The 12984-nt window shown below is 29.1% G+C and overlaps 1 protein-coding gene across 1 annotated transcript in view; it reads left to right on the forward strand.

The window, feature by feature from the left end:
* Positions 1–2217: 2217 nt before the first annotated feature.
* LOC132929421 (mucin-2) overlaps positions 2218–12984 on the forward strand; it is a 98831-nt gene continuing 88064 nt past the window's right edge. The window contains 1 exon segment of the mRNA XM_060994797.1: positions 2218–2504. The gene's annotated coding sequence lies outside the window, so the exon portion shown is untranslated.

Consider the following 12984-nt stretch of genomic DNA (forward strand, 5'->3'; position numbering starts at 1 on the left):
GAAACATTTAATAATATTTACATTTATGTTTCCCACTTTGACGCAATTCAACTGAGGTAATATATTTAAACACGTTTAATAATATGTGTTATTTACATGACAATTTCAGAATGATTTTAATTCTCTGCATTTTCAACATTTGGTAAATTTTCTTAATGTAAAAACCAAATAAACCGAAGAATTTTATTGTATATTATATACCTCTTGACATAAATAAATGCGTATATTTATATTAACATATTTTTATTTTTACACAATTATTTAAAATGCAATATTATATTATAAAGGCTATAGTTGTCATTTGTCAGTTTGTCTAATAATCATATAAAAGTAAAACTCATCGTCTTTGACAATTTTGCACGTCTCATGTGCATTTGATAAATGTTAAAAACCACACGTTTAACTTAATTTCGAAACATTTAACACAATCAAAATTGTAATCATCTTCACTCAACCGTTAACTCATTCACGTTCGTAAAATTAAATTAAAAATTATAGTAATACATACATAAAAACAGTTATAAAAAAAATGCAGGCGTATAATTTTTTTTTTAAATATACAACCTTATGTATTGCGAAGCCATGAAATGTTTTCTTACCAAACTGTTTATTTATTGCTAATATGTCATTTTAAAATACATATAAATATTATTTTACTTATTTTTCTATTGTTAAAATCTCTATACATTTAATACCAAAATTATGATTTTGATCGCAGTGAGTTATTTAACTTGTATTATAGACCTTGAAAATTCAAGTGTAGCATTATTAAAAACAAATTTCCTGGTCAAGTACAATAAGTCAAGATATTAATTATAATTTATTGAATCTTAGCAGACATCTAATATGTACCTAACTAATGACTGTCGCATATATTATACCTACGTTTGACATGTTTGACGACGTTCATAAACAATATATTTTTTCGTAAAGGCATAAACAAATCGTTGTATTCAAATTCAAAAATTGTAATTGAAAATGTCCAAAATAAATTATTTCATATTTGTAAATATTTTTTTTTTAAATATAATTTAGTTTTTTTTTTATTATTTAAATACGTTTATTTATACATTTTGTTCGTTAATTATTGACAATTTTTTAGGTAACTTAAATGTTCTAATTTTTTTAAAACTTTATTAGATTTGTAAATAATTGTTTTAAAACTCTTATAACTATTATAACTAACTACCAAGATTATATTTTCGTATAGAGACTTTTACTAACTATAGTATTTAGAATATTTAAGTAGGTTTATATTGTTTATAAAAAAGTCTAACTATTACCATTGCCAAAAATAAAACATACAATTAAATAATATTTTAATGTATTTATGATTTATGTATATTTCAATTTGTCACATAGACTGTCTTTACTTAAATTGATTAATTTCTATTTGTACGTGCTGTGTTTCTAGAAAACATGTTTTGTTTGTTTAATTTAAAAAAATATATTCTTTATTAAAACATACGTTATAAAAATATTATGATATTATAAATTATAGTGTTTTAATACATTTTAAATTATACAAATTTTATAATTCTTGGATTTCCTTTTTACATGTATTATACTGTGAAAAGGTTGTCTATTGGGTTTTGTACAAAAAAAAATATTAAACCGTATAGCTAGGTTAGAGCGTTAGAACCTGTAATACATCATTTAGTATACATACTAATACATCATTATTATTAAAGATTTCATCCGAATAGTTTATTTAAATTTGTTCAGTATAATATGTATAGAAATATTCAAATATTATAGGATCTATGATTATTTTATAGATAAGTTGTTTTTACATTTATAATTAACTATCATTATTGGAATAGCGACAAATTATCGGACATATTTTCCATAGTCAGTTGTTTGATATGTTTAATCACCAACCTCGAAATTGTGCTCCCGTGCGAATAATTTCGTAAAATCGATCTATAACGTAATCGTAGTTTATTATGCGAAACGAAACGTAACGGAAATATACGAGGTGCGTTTTTAACACGTGGAAAATGCTTAAAAATGAAAAAAAAAATTGGGAACTACAGAATTCGCGCCTAAACCGATTATTTACCGAGTAAATGGCAAAAACCGTTCGTTTTTCTAGCGATGTACGTAAAACACTGTTGTTATTATCGCGAGAACGACCGGTCGGTGGTAAGGACGGCGGCGGCGAGAGCACACGTTCGCCCGGCGAAATGAACGGACCGCGACGACGTCGACGTCGGAGGTTTAATTTCTTGTGCAGTCACCATTTAGACATTACCCGCGCGTGTACACTCGCCACACACACACTCGCACAGACACAAGCCCGCCGACGGTCTGAGTCTCCTACGTACGTACTTTTTTTCGCCACATAAACACACATGAAATCGCATTCATCATAATTCATAGAGTATAATAATAATATATTATATACACGCCATCGGATCCGAACCGATTTTTCTTCTGAAGAAGGACGACCACGAACCGCTGCTGCAGGGCTCAAGTGCGGCCACCAGCCGCCAAATATACAGGTAAAGAATTGGGAATTTTTTTTCATCATTATAAGCATGAGCTTTAGATTTTCAAATTTTTTTTTACCCTTCATCCTTTTATTTATTATTTTTGTTTGAGTTAATTTTAATAATTATACGATTTGAGATCCGCGTATTTATTGATAATAATAGCATTTATAATATTACGGTATGCTCGAGACCTAAACGCTGGGCTACAAAGTTTGTGATGGTTTTTGTTGTTGAAACGTCATGAAGGTGTTTTATATAATATTATTATAATATTATGTATAAAAAATATATTTATATTATTATTTATAATTACGCTATTAAACAACAATAAAATGTAAAAATTCAGTTTAGATATAACATAAAATAGATATAAAATATATGTATATTATTTAAAGTAATGATGATTTTTTTCTTTATTTTTATAATATTTTATTATATAATTTATATGCAAACGCATATAAATTGGAATAATTAATATTAAATAAGTGAAATATTAATGTACAAACTAATATACGAAAAATTATAATTTGTTAGGCCTGATGTTACTTGATAGAAAAAAAAAATATTGTTGTAAATACTCTTAACGATATCATATTACTCATGACGAAAAAAGTACCAATTTATTACTTATGTATATTATTGAGGGTCAGTATAATATAATAGTATGGTAATATTACAGATGAAGTTTGATTACTATAGATTAATTATTTATTTTGAATATCTATAAAAACTCGGCAATATTTTTGGACACTTTTTGTGAGCATGTTTTATGATAATACCCAAAACAATAAAAATATATTTATTTTACAATTATTTCAAAATTACTTGTACTATTTTAATGTAAATAACGGAATTTACGTGTAATATTAATAGTTATTAAATAATTATATTTCTTTAAAATGTACTATAAATTATCAGGAATATTATAATTTCTATAGATGACATTATAAATACATAAATACGTAGTTAGTGTTAATGTTTCCGTGTTTAAAATATTAAAATGATTTGAATTTTTATTTTATATTTTTTTCCCTGAAATTCCTTTTATGTAATTATGTACATTTTTAATTATTAATTTACACGTTTATACTAAGTTGATACTTATGCTTTTTTATTAAATTATTGTAAACAATTTAAAATATGTTTATTCTATAATCTATTATTGAGTAATTATATTTGTAAATTCAGTATTACATGAATAATTTTTAATTTTTAAATAAAAATGATCTTCTAAAATATTTAATTTATTTTTTTTACATTTGCTACACTTTTGTTAGGATTATGCTCTTTAAATAAAAATATGCGTTTGAAAAATAAGAAAAATATTAAACAATTTTAAAGACAATAATACAATACGAGTATATACGAATACTTTTTATAATGTTTATATTCATATTTATTTAATTTCAACTCTTATTATTGTGATTATTTTCTAACACTTAAAAACTTCGTTTATTGTTATTAAGTTTAATACTTTTACAACTTCTTTCTTGCATGTAATGTAAATGTTATCATCTAATGTATATCAAAGTTTTTACTGCCCATAGAAATATTGCGATAAAATATTAACAAAGTAACCATTCTCAATGACCAAGCTACCTATCAAAGGCTATTTCTTTGGATAATATTAAAATTAAAATAATAATATTGATTACTATGAATAGTTTCATCAAGTTATTACAAGTATTTAATGATATAATAGCTAGTTAATTAAAGGAATAAAAAATTAATCACATTTTTCTACCAATTGTATGGTAATTAATTATGGGTGATGTGATTATTAATATTAGTAGTTTTTTTTATTAACTAGGATATATTTTTATAATATAATATATATATTCTATGTTTTTCGTACATAATTAAGTAATTAATAAATTAAGTCAAATGTAAATACTTAGGTTTTTTTTACATTTTAAAAACAAGAAGTAACAAATTCGTTTTTGAATATAAATTCATGGTTGATTAAATTTGTTGGTTTATTTTCGTCGAATTTATTCATTGATGCAACTAGTCAACAACATTAATATTTAACGCAATTATAAAACTTCTTATGAGAATTAATTTAAATTTAATGACTTCTGCATTTTTAGACGTTTAACGTTATTTTTACATAACGCGCGTGCGTATTATAATTTATATTGTAACATTGTTTTATTTGATAAAATATTATGTTCTTTGGTTTAATTGATAGCACCGACGATTTAATAGGTGGAGGAAGGGTGATCATCACCAAGAATGGAATTAAATTTTTTATTTTAATATATAAATACAAAAATTAATATGCTATGGCAATATACACATATTATAGAAGTTTTAAAATTGACATATCAAGAATAAAACATAAATACGTTAAAACAATCTTTGGCAAGAGTATAAACATAAATTTTTTGCATTATAGTACTAAAATTGCTGCCCTCTTGATGTTTTGTCGAAACCATGACTGATTGATTGTCACTGTTTTATACAAATATTGTACATGCATATTATGTACAGTAGGCGCACGCACATTCTGTGTTGACAATAATATGTATAACGTAGTTGATTCGTTTCCTATACATGTAGCGTTACTATATTTTCCCCTTTTCTAAATAAGAATAATATTCTATTCGACGGTCAACGCGTGCATTGTTTACCCACGACGTACAACCGTGGTTATTGTGTTGTGCGATTATATTATAATATACTAAATATTTTATTAAAATTGCCGGCGATGTTAAGATGAGTCGTACAGTATCATAATATATAAAATAACGTCAATATTTTTCACGTACGTATTCTGATAACAAATTTGCGGGTTTCAATCGCATTCTACGGCAACGGCGAACATTTGCGTTCGGCAAAAAACATCGGAGTAAACAGAGATCACGCGCGTGTAGTATTATACACAAGCGCGTATGTGTGTGTGAGTGCTGGGCGACAAGGAGAAGTGTAAATTGGGCCGAGGAGAGGAAAAAGAAAGTAAAACATTGTGTTATCAAATAATACGTTTTGTGCACAACTCGTCGTCGTCGTTGCCGTTTACATTGTTTTGAATATATTATTATTACTTTTTTTTATCATTTCCCCGCGTTATGATTATACGACCAATTATATTGACTTTCGCTTGGAATTATTTTTAAGATCGCATCACGAAATTTGAACGATTGTCATAACATAGACTATAATATATTATAATATAAGCTTGCCTGTTACACGCGGCATCCCGCAGCTGTACCTATATGGTACAATGTATATCATGTTTATACTTAATAATATACGGCGCCTATATATATATATGTACGTTAATAAAAAGTACTTGCTCTCTCGGTACGACTATTAGAAATTCACTTTCCGTCGTAAACATGTAAACGGGCTGGTAACTCTAAATCTGACCTTGTTTTCCCGAAAAAATTTAACGTTTTATCAAACACCTGAATGTTTCAAGGTCATCAAACCCCCCTGTGTTACACCATGGCGGAGGTATCGTCCGTCATTATAATATCCGTTTCCGTTTTGAAGCCGTGTGTTTTAAGTATAGGTATTATTAAAATGCGTATTCCTATTGGCCATAGGGTATAATATTATTAACATGGATATTATATGATAAAAGTAATAAGCCTGTTTTCAAAACGTCGAATGAAAACGTTAAATCATTTTGGATTGTATAATATGTATATTGTATATAGACGTATTCGAAACAACGTTGGCGTTATTTACTATATATATATATATATATATATATATTATATATACGATGGTTTTTAGTTTTCATTGTATTTGTGCCGAGTCTTCTATATATACGTTATATATATATATATATTATATTCCTACGTTTCATGGAGTAACACAATTATAAATAATCGTCCATGATGTAGGAGTTGCAGGCGTCGTTTTAATGTTTTTTTCATCTCCGACCCATTTGTAATGGATTTTTTTTTCAAACTAAAAACTCTATTACAAAATTTGAATTCGTTGTTCACAAGTATATTATAATATAGTGTTTAATGTCCAAGGTCAAAATGATATTATTATAGTATGCAGTAGTTGGTGTATAATATCATTAAAACCCGACGTGTGCCACTCGCACGACTGTCGACGTCTTCACATTAACAATAATAATTGTCACGTGTTGCGTTTGGAAAAAAAACTGAAGAAACGAAAAAATAAATAATCGTTCGAATTTAGACACGGTATCGGGCAACGACGTCAAGTCAGACCATCAGACCACCGGTATGTAATCTGTTTTCGCGTGGATTCCAATTTATAGTCCTAAAACAATATTGTGACGAGGCCTCAAAAGCATTACGCCAGCAACAATCACTGTTAACCTACACTTATCATAATATGTTTTGAATAAGTATTATACTGAATGATTCATCAAGCACACTTAAGTAGTCCCATTTTTTTCTTTAACAATGATATTTTTCTAATTCTCGTTATCGAAGTTTTAAATTATATACTTAAGGGCTATTTTTTCAAAAACTTTGTATACTATTTTTAAGGAATGATTTGTAGCAAAAACAACTTTATTTTAATTTTTATTTATCGAGAATCGACTTTTTTCCTGTAGATTGTTAATCAGATAAATTTTTAAGTAGTTTTTGGGTTATTAAGAACTATTATTTATTATTCTTAATACGTACAATATACATACATAATATTATAACTTATAAATTAATTGCTAAAATTTTGATTTAGATACGTCACAATTATAAAAAAAAAAAATGTTCTGCTCAATAATTTACAGATTACAGTAAAATGGGTTAATTATTATTTAAAGAAAAGAGAAGTTGGTATCGTCACAAAACACTCCTTAAATGTTATAAATTTTAAAATAGAATAAAAAATCTGAACAATTGAAATAATATTGTCAGTTCTTAAGTAAGCTTAAAAATGCCAAAAAATCCGAATTTAAATAAATAAATTAAAAAATAATTATTGTAGTGAGCATAATTTGTGGATCACTCTGTACATTACAACGCATATAGATTTATCCTGCCAAAAACGGAAGCAGGAAATACAGTACGATACCCGCATCCCGTTGCACGCCGTTTCCATTCTCACTGGCGGCAGTAATCTTCTTCGAAGTTCGTCGCCGTCTCGACGTGACGTTTCACTGTGAGGGTATCGTCCAGGAAATGCGAAATGTCATATTATTCTATACAAATTTATCAGTATAGAAAACGATGGGAATGAAATAGGGAAAACAACGCAATCACGGTGAACTCTTATATATATGCCTACATAAACGGTAATTTGTTTTGTCTACAGTAGCGTATAGTTTGTTTCGTTGTGTACCCACACGAGATTAGAACGGCGCCACCGTAGTGTTGCTATATTATGTAGATATCGAATGGAAAATCGAAAAGTCAAATGAGAAAAAAAAACTCCATTAATACGGTACAATTTTCTTTTTCATATTCCGCTCGAAGTATCATCACCGGAAAACCTATTATAACGTTGACGTGTAACTTATTACGCGACAAAATTACGAAAAACCTAAAACTATATGGAAAACAAATTTACTGCGAGACGTATAGGTATGTTATAATATTTAAAATTGCTAGATAATAATATAATATCGATGAACGGTAAACCGATCGTTGGCAATCGATTGGCGGCAAAACGTCGTTCGGCGCGGACGTTCTATCATTGAACAGGTTTCACCGCTATGAGCCCCCGGGGCGGCCGTTTTGTGCGAGCGCAGGTCGTTTCGGCGGCGGATTGCACTCTCGCCCGGGCAATGTCAATGTCGATAACCCGATGGGGGCCGGACCGGTTGGCCGCGTGCACTTTCCATTTCGACCCGGCGAATTCCACGAGATGAGAGTACTACGGCGATACATTATATTATTATACGCAATTTACGCGTATTATACGTAAAGCTTCGGCTGCATGTAAAAATGTCATAGCGTAATGTAATGGCTATTTTTCTGTCGATCGACACGTTAAAAGACGGCCGTCACAAAGGCACGAGAGAAATGCAAATTTAGATTGCGCGGAAAATGAAAGCGTTTCTTTTCGCTGTTGCAGTGTTCATGCCACGCATGCTGTGTAGTATATAATATATACCGGATGATTCATTTAACGTAAAACATTAATTGTATCAAAAAAAAAAATATTAATGTTTTTAAAAATATTTTTTTTACTTATTGTTATAATTTTTAATTATTTTAGTTTTAATTTTTTTTTGTAACAACATACACTTTTAGTTCTTTATTTCAAAGTACTTTGAAATATAAAAATCAAACTTTTGTAGAGTAGTTAAAGAGTTACAAGTATTTAGAGTAATGACGAATGAAGTGGTATGGTACAGCTGAGGTAGTATTCACTAAATGTCAGTCTACTACTAATTCTAGTCATAAACACTTAAAATACTTCAACTATTAAACTACTTAACTGAAATTTGATTTTTATATATCAAAATACTTCAAATAATATTCCTTTGACATATGAAATAAAAAATGTATGTTATTATTAAAAGAATAAACAATTTAAAAATCATATTGATAATTTTTTTTTCCGAAAATTTATTTTAAAGAAATATTTTCAAAAATCCTTTTGTTTTTTGAAATAATGAGTTTTTGACGTAAAATAGATCACTCCGTATATATATTTTACGTAGGTACTGCGCGTGTGAAGCGGGATCCAAACACGGAATAATAATTTATTTCGATGAAAATAATATATTATAACAATGAGAAACTGACCTCAATTTGTATTTTAAATAAAAAACAATTACGCGCATAATATTTCCAGATATATGACTCCGAGAAAGCCAAAGTTTTTAAATGTTAATTTAGAAACGTATTACATACGTAATATGATACTGTAAAGTGCATTACCATTTACCACTATAATAAAAAATTGTGTAACAATAATACGATAGCCATTATGACAATGCAAAATTATGTCCAAGTTTGTAATACTCTTAATTTATATATAGTTTGTAGGCAGTATAATGCATAATTAGTGTATTATATCAGCGCGTAATAGCACACCTCGTAAAAATTTTTAGATGTTTATTATTATTAATTATTAATTAGGATTCTGTAAATAAATAAAAAAAACAACAACGCTAGGAAATATGTTACTCGTAAAATGTGTAATTTCTGCAATTAATTCTAGGCTCCGAGGCGTTAACCCTGAATGTTTGTGAATGAATTCCGATTACGTATAGTTATCTATTATAATGAAAATAATAAATCTATATAATTTGTATGATATAACATATACACCATACAACCTTGTACGAAAAATCGATCAGTTATCTGTCTCATATACTCGTAGTTAATAAATGTTGACTGTCGTCAAAAGAATATCGATATTTACATACGAAAAATCATTTGGTATCACATAGCGAGGCTATTATATTCAATATAGTTGAATGACCTAAGAATTTTTAACAAAATCATCATTGAAACCGTTTCAGTCAAATGTTGAAAAAAAAGAAAACAATGTACCCTTTTGGATAGTTATGTAACGGGCTTCGCGCCTGCGGTCAATCGTAGCATTTTTTCGAAATACAATGATTCGTTACCTATACAGTGTCGACGTTGTTAAAAAAAAAATCAGTCGATTTCCAAATCCTTTTTCCGAGGATAAACTAATTGGTTTGGAAAGGTATTTTGGTTGGAAGAAAAAATTGTCATCTGTAAGGATTTCCGGTATTCAATATGAAGACGCCTGCGTATGTGCTGAAGAGAGGTCAAAATCTGTGTACCCATAGTGATTCTGTGTGTGTGTACTGTGTATATTTATTATATACCTATACTCTGAATGTGCACAGAAAGGTGGAATGGAAGCAATAAAATTGCTTTTTTTATTTTCACCGGAACAAAAGACTCGTCCTAATAAGATTTATACGTCGTTTGTTGTCGTTGATTGTGTGCGTGTGTTTGTGTGTGTGTTTGTACACGTTCGGTGGCGGTAGGAAGTATGAACGCTACCATGTTGCCCAATTTATAATGGAAAAAAAAATAATAATAATTCAGACAACAAGGGGCAGGCTGTTTTCCAAAATATGCATAATAATAATAATAGCCAGACGTGGGCATTTCAGCGCGCCGTGCGGTAGAGTAGCAAGCAAATAATGTCATCATAAATCCCAGGCACCGGGTTTTTATCTGCTTTTTGCCATTTAAATTAAAGTTATAAACGGCCCCGAGGAATTTTATTTGTGCATTATAAAACGCGTACAACATTCCCGTCGCCCAGCGATATTAAACGGCTCTCTTTATAACATAATACATAATATTAAAATAATATGCCATCTACGTCCCGCATCTTCTATACCTGCAACGAAACTATAATAAATGTACTGAACTGACGGAAGAGCGGATCAACAGAAAATTATTGCGCCATTATTAAATTATTTTGATTTATATACGGAAAATCAGAATAAGAAACCATACTATGTATGTATCGTCTAGTGCAGTTATCGTTATTAAACTATCCATTTACACACTACTATTCCACTTTTCGCGTCACGCGAGAGATGTTTTAATAATTATTATTAGCCATTTTTTTGTCCGAATATACACTACAATAATATTGAGACACATGAATTACAATATTCAAAAATTAATTGAAACATTTTTTTACTTTTGTAACTGTCACGCGTAGTACTCGTTGCACAATATAACTTATAATACGTAAACGCTAAATATTATTATTATTATTATATTTATATTGTATAGAACGGGGTGCCCCGAGTTAAGTGAAATTATGGGAAACGGAAAATTTTACTCGCATGACGAATACTAGTGTGGTATTAAACGTTTGTTTAAAACGGCGGCGATATTCGTAGACGTAAAATATAAAACGGATTTCGTGTCGACACGACTGGGGCCTCGGCAGGAAATGGAAATGCCACACGCAAAATGTGACGAGCTTTACAACAACACGACGTGTCCCGAGCACCTATACATAGGTGAAAATTGTCCTCTGTAAACTGAAAACGGCAAGCAATATTCGTCCAGCCGTCACGAACGTTTCCCGCGTCCACTTCCCGCTCGGCTATACACGACAAACGCCGCCGTCACTCGGAGTGTTGGAAAATATCTATTAATGTGAAATGTGCGAACGCTATTGGCGGAGAAATATAATGATAAACCAAATTGTCTGTTGTAACTCTTCGGAGCGTGTTTGCAGCGGCTGTCCCGGCCTTTAATCTTTTCACACCTCACGCGTTTACGCTCTATCTGTTGTACGAGTCGTTTTCGAACGCAAAATGTTTAAGATTGAAAAGAAACACACGACGCGTAGTACTGCGCGTACTGCAGTATACAACATAATGTCATATATATTATATTTTTAATATTATGTTGCTTATGTATATGTGGAATTATATAAAGCTATACTGCAATATACAATAATCCGGTAACTTTCGTTATTCCCTGGATTTCACATAAATTTATACTGTGAGTATAGTGGCCTAGTCGAAAACATCATACCTATATATACATGGTTATATAATACGGCGAAGATGAGACGAATGAGCAAATGTCAAAGAATATTACGTTTGGTAATTAATTATTATTATTATTGTCAGCTGTGATAGAACCTCGTGGTTCTATGTATATTATACTTCATAATATACAATATACGTATTATGTATAGGTATTCTACAAACAGTAAAAACAATAAATCGTTCGGCGCTTCGTACATTCTCATTAGCCAAACTAATTATTTTTCACTCAATATACGTATACATATATAATTTTAAATTATTACCAACACATTTTTTTCTTAAGACTAATTATTTTTAAATATTCACGGTTTCGACAATCGATAACGATATACCTAATAATAGAATAAATGTATACAGCATGTCAGATCATTTACTTTCTTTATTTTTGATAAATTATAACAATTTTTTAAAATACCCCAACGATTTTTTTGTTTTTTATTTTTTTGTAATTATTGTATACGATACTAAAATTTTATTACTATTAATGGACCGAATATATTATGGGCAAAGGAAAGGGAATCAAACAACTATCGGTTAGTTATACCAGTATATAAAATATGCAATAAAGAAATGAGAAGAAAGTACAAACCAGTTGTGTGGAGACTATCATCATGTTTTGAATATATCTTATTGTTAGACTGAAGGCGATAAACGAGAGCAATAAATAATATAGTCAAGGTTAAGTTATTAAGATGAAAGTGCGGTAGGATATATTTAATTAATGAATAAGTTGTTCGTGATTTAATACATAGGTACATAGGAGGTATCTGCAAGTATAAATAATAAATACATTATTTAACGGCTCAGTATAATATGGTTTGAATAAATTGAAAAAAATACTTAGTTTTTAAATTCGAATTCTTAAATAAAAACATAAATTAATTGAATATTAAAAAGGAAACTATTTCATTATTTTATATATCATGCAGTCATTAATGATATAAAAATAAATTCTCGTAGAGCATTACGACAAAAATGTGTATTTATTTGTTATCTAGAACTGGATAATAAAATTAAACGTCGCCTTCTAGAAACCGT

This window comes from Rhopalosiphum padi, chromosome 1 (assembly GCF_020882245.1).
Source record: "Rhopalosiphum padi isolate XX-2018 chromosome 1, ASM2088224v1, whole genome shotgun sequence".
NCBI lineage: Eukaryota > Metazoa > Arthropoda > Insecta > Hemiptera > Aphididae > Rhopalosiphum > Rhopalosiphum padi.